A 4,933-nucleotide genomic window follows, 5' to 3' on the forward strand; every position below is an offset into this window, starting at 1 on the left:
CCCCAACACTGACCCTCCCTGTAACCCCAACACTGACCCCCGTTGCTCGCTGCATCCCCCAGCTCTGGGAAGGAGCCCCCCGCAGTGACATAAAACAGCCGCGGTGACAGGTTCTCTTTCGGCGGTGAATTCCCGTCGTACGGCGGTGGGGAGTGGGCGCCATATGTCGCCCGGTTCGGGCGGCCGCGCCGCCTCTTCTTCCATTATAATTAATAATGCTCCGGCGACGTTTCATTCGCCGTCACGAGGTTCCCCATATGTACAGAACATATGGACGCCGCGCTACTACACACTCGCCTGAATGACAGCGCGCTTAAAGGGGAAGTCGCCGCGGTAGCAGGGAAGTTCCCATCATGCAGCATCCCCCATTATATCACATTTACAATTTTTGGGGTTTTAAAAATGTTTTTTTGAATCCTCAAAATTTTGCAGCCGGGACCAGAATTGACTTTCGCCGCCCCCTCCCCCCAGTGACAGGACGAAGCCGTTTTTGGTCACCGCTGTCACTCACTGGTGACTTCCTGTTTGGTCACAATCATCCGGGCCTGAACAGGAAGTCAGCGCTGCAGAACCAGTCTTGTCTCCGCCCCTTCCTGTAATAAAGACTGCTCAGTGCTACTCTCTCTGCTTGTGCAGGGTGACCAGTCTTGTCTCCGCCCCCTCCTGTAATAAAGACCGCCCACTGCTACTCTCTTCTTGTACAGGGTGACTGGTCTTGTCTCCGCCCCTTCCTGTAATAAAGACCGCTCACTGCCGCTCTCTCTGCTTGTGCAGGGTGACCAGTCTTGTCTCCGCCCCTTCCTGTAATAAAGACCGCTCACTGCTGATCTCTCTCCTTGTGCAGGGTGACTGGTCTTGTCTCCGCCCCCTCCTGTAGTGGGTGGAGTCTGCTGGGTTCCTCCCACAGCCCTGCTCGCTCCCTTTGTGGCTATTGAAGAATAGATTTATATGAGAATTTTTGGGCACGTAGTTCACCTTTCACCCCGATCTCTTCCCTTTTATTGGCCAGTTACTGGTAAATGAGCCCCGTGGTGCGTCTTCTTTCTGTGAGGTCACCGACCGACCTGAGGAAATTTTTGACATGTTTTTTCCCTCGTTAAAGAGCAGAGAAGCGGCCGCAGGATTTGTGCCCGAACCGGGCTTTGCCCCCCCCCCCGAGCTACAGTCCTCTCCCACAATCCTCTGCTGCCTGCCACGGGAATACGCCGCCCTCGGATCCCAACACGGGGCGTTGATTGGACGGCCGCGTTTTTCCAGCTCTGTGATCATGGAGCTGATGGTGAAATGAGGCAGCGAGCAGCTGTTCCTTTCTGTATTGCCTGATGTCAGCGTGCATGACCGGCTCGTTAATGACGCGGCGTGGTGCCAAGCCTCCGCATTCACCTGTGCTGAGTTCCCGGGTCTGTACACCTGCTGTGCCCATTATGAGGAGCTCCCACCATCCCTGTGCTGAGTTCCCGGCTCCGCCCACCCGCTGTGCCCATTATGAGGATCTCCCAACATCCCTGTGCTGAGTTCCCGGGTCTGTACTCCCGCTGTGCCCATTATGAGGAGCCCCCACCATCCCTGTGCTGAGTTCCCGGGTCTGTACACCCGCTGTGCCCATTATGAGGGGCCCCCACCATCCCTGCTGGTTGTGTATTTTGGAGACTGTGCCAGGAGGAGCTGGAACACCCAAAACCCAGGTGTGCAGGAACATAGCTGGGAATTGAGCATCCAGGGCATGTAAGATACCAGAGGCCCACCAGGACCCTTTAAAGTGAAACACCAAATAGTTCAAGAGCTCTTGTGTGCGGCCCTCAAACTAGCAGGACAAGGCAACCATCAATACAAATATCCTAATTTGGTATCTAATGATCTATCAATCCCAAATCTTTGTGGACCATCACATCGAAATGGACTTGTTGGACATCTAATTCCAAGACCATGGAGTTGACCGCTCTTTGCGGCTAGAACATCTTCCATTCTTCTAGAATGTCTTTCTGCAAGATTTTGGAGGCTGAATGTGGGCTCATTTGTGAGGTCAGGTGCTGATGTTGGATGAGAAGACCCGGCTCACAATCTCCAATTCATCCCAAAGGTGTTCAGTAGGGTTGAGGTCAGGGCTCTGTGCAGGACACTCGAGTTCCTACACACCACACTGGTCACACCATGTCTTTATGGAGCTGGATTTGTACACAGGGGACAGTCATGGGTGGGACAGAAAAGGGTCTTCACCAAACTGTGACCACAAGGCTGGAAGAGCCCAATGGTCTATAATGTCTTTGTAGGATGAACAGAACCTTCAGTGGAGACACCAGAACCCCATCATTTGGAGGGGTCTCCATGTACTTTGGCCATGGCCTGAAGTGTAGGAGTCCATTGTACACGGGGACAGTCATGGTGGAACAGAAAATGGTCTTCACCCAACTGTTACCACAAGGCTGTAGGAGCTCAATTGTCTACAATGTCTTTGTATGATGGACTATTACCGGAACCTTCACTGGAGACACCTGAACCCCATCATTTGGAGGGATCTCCATGTACTTTGGCCATAGCCTGAGGTGTAGGAGCCCATTGTACACAGGGGACAGTCATGGTGGACCAGAAAAGGGTCTTCACCAAACTGTGACCACAAGGCTAGAAGAGCTCCATTGTCTACAATGCCTTTGTATGTTGTAGATGATCAGAACCTTTACTGGAGACACCTGACATCCTCGGTTGAGGGGTCTACATAGCTCTGGCCATTCAATGTAGAAGATTTCTGTGCAAAATCTCCGTAACTTTTCTTAGGTTGACCACCCAGAAGCCGTATACGTTCCATGGTTTTACCCAGAAACCTTTGCTGCGCTCTTCTTTCGGGCCTACGTCTTATTTCCAGGCCGTCCTCCACACCTCCCGTACAGAGAATCCTCAACAAGCACACAAGGGCCTATTACAGGGAAGTGTTAATATAATTCAGTAATCCCTCCTAATAAGCGGCTCAGCATGACAGAGGCTTTTTTTTTTTCCAGGTCTCCATCCCCTCCCCCCCCCCTTCCCAGGAGAAGTGAGAGAGATTGCAAGGCATAGAGAGCCATTAATTAGCTCGGGGCCTGGCCTGGATACTGTTATCACACAGAGTGGATCTGTAGACACGGCCGCCGGAATGAAAGAGCCGGCCTTATCTCGTTGACGGGACGACGTGAGGAGGGCCAAAGGGGGCAGAGCGCCCGTGTGTGCCACCCTGCTTGCTCCTGCGGAAGGGGGGGGGGTGATCGGTAGCAGGAAGGAAGAGGAAGCACTCCGATCAATGGCTGAAGAGGAAGCCCTCTCCGGCTACAATCGGGACACTTTCCATGACCACCGCCGACGTTTCCTCAAAAAGGAATAAAAATAACTCTGAGTTTCATCCTCCTGATGGAGTCGGCCGCCTCCGGGTGGAATTTGCTAAATTGTAGGCAGCCGGTTTTGCCATAACAACGCCAAACCGTGCTCGGTGACAACGCCGTGTAAAATTGTTTCCGGTGGAGCTTTGTTCATAACGTTGTAATATTTTATTAGATATTTGATACATTGTATTTGTCCACATGGTCCAAACACGTATGGCTGGGGTTAGGGCCACCCAAAAAAGTGATATTTTAGGGCCCCCCCGTCACACTGATGCGTGGTGGTCAAGTTCCCCGTTTTACTAGGCGGTGCTGTGTACCGTGCATGGCGTTGTGTTGCCACCCCGTTCCAGGCACCCAACTTATGTGCAGCGAAGAGCGCAGCAGTGCGCCTAGTGTGCGCTTCATAGCCAGCCGATAATTTTGGGCCCAGCAGTGATACCAGTCTGCCATGAGGGGTCCCAGTGATACCAGTGTGCCATGAGGGGTTTCGGACGATACCAGAGTGCCATGAGGGGTTTCGGATGATACCAGGGTGCCATGAGGGGTCCCAGTGATACCAGTGTGCCATGAGGGGTTCCAATGATACCAGTGTGCCATGAGGGGTCCCAGTGATACCAGTGTGCCATGAGGGGTTTCGGATGATTCCAGTGTGCCGTAAAGGCTTCTAATGATACCAGTGTGCCATGAGGGGTTCTGATGTTGACAGGGTGCCATGAGGTGTCCCAATGATACCAGTGTGCCATGAGGGGTCCCAATGATACCAGTGTGTCATGAGGGTTTCCAATGATACCAGTGTGTCATGAGGGGTCCCAGTGATACCAGTGTGCCATGAGGGGTCCCAGTGATACCAGTCTGCCATGAGGGGTCCCAATGATACCAGTGTGCCATGAGGGGTTCAAATGATACCAGTGTGCCATGAGGGGTTCCAATGATACCAGTGTGCCATGAGGGGTCCCAATGATACCAGTGTGCCATGAGGGGTCCCAATGATACCAGTGTGCCATGAGGGGTCCCAATGATACCAGTGTGCCATGAGGGGTCCCAGTGATACCAGGGTCCCGTGAGGGGTCCCGGTGCCAAATACCAGTGTGCCATGAGGGGTCCCAATGATACCAGTGTGCCATGAGGGGTCCCAGTGATACCAGTGTGCCATGAGGGGTCCCAGTGATACCAGTGTGCCATGAGGGGTCCCAATGATACGAGTGTGCCATGAGGGGTCCCAGTGATACCAGTGTGCCATGAGGGGTCCCAGTGATACCAGTGTGCCATGAGGGGTCCCAATGATACCAGTGTGCCATGAGGGGTCCCAATGATACCAGTGTGCCATGAGGGGTCCCAGTGATACCAGTGTGCCATGAGGGGTTCCGATACCAGTACGTTTTCCTGAAGAATCTCGGACCCTTTTGTTTTTGCATTCCTCTTCAGTTCCGGTATCTGGGTGAATATATCACGTGCCTCGCGTGGTAATTATCCTTCTCTCTCCTCCATTATAGTCAGGGTTTTCGGTCCTGTGTGTATTGGTGTAATGCCGTCTATACAGAAAGCACAGCTGGTGTGTGAGCGAAGCGCGTTGTCAGGCTGGG

General features: G+C 53.0%; 1 protein-coding gene across 1 annotated transcript in view; it reads left to right on the top strand.

The window, feature by feature from the left end:
* LOC108802207 (myocyte-specific enhancer factor 2D homolog) overlaps positions 1 to 4,933 on the top strand; it is an 11,542-nt gene that overhangs the window by 5,640 nt on the left and 969 nt on the right. The gene's annotated exons all lie outside the window — the stretch shown is intronic.

Source organism: Nanorana parkeri, unplaced genomic scaffold (assembly GCF_000935625.1).
Source record: "Nanorana parkeri isolate BGI_ZX_2015 unplaced genomic scaffold, ASM93562v1 scaffold2721, whole genome shotgun sequence".
Lineage (NCBI taxonomy): Eukaryota > Metazoa > Chordata > Amphibia > Anura > Dicroglossidae > Nanorana > Nanorana parkeri.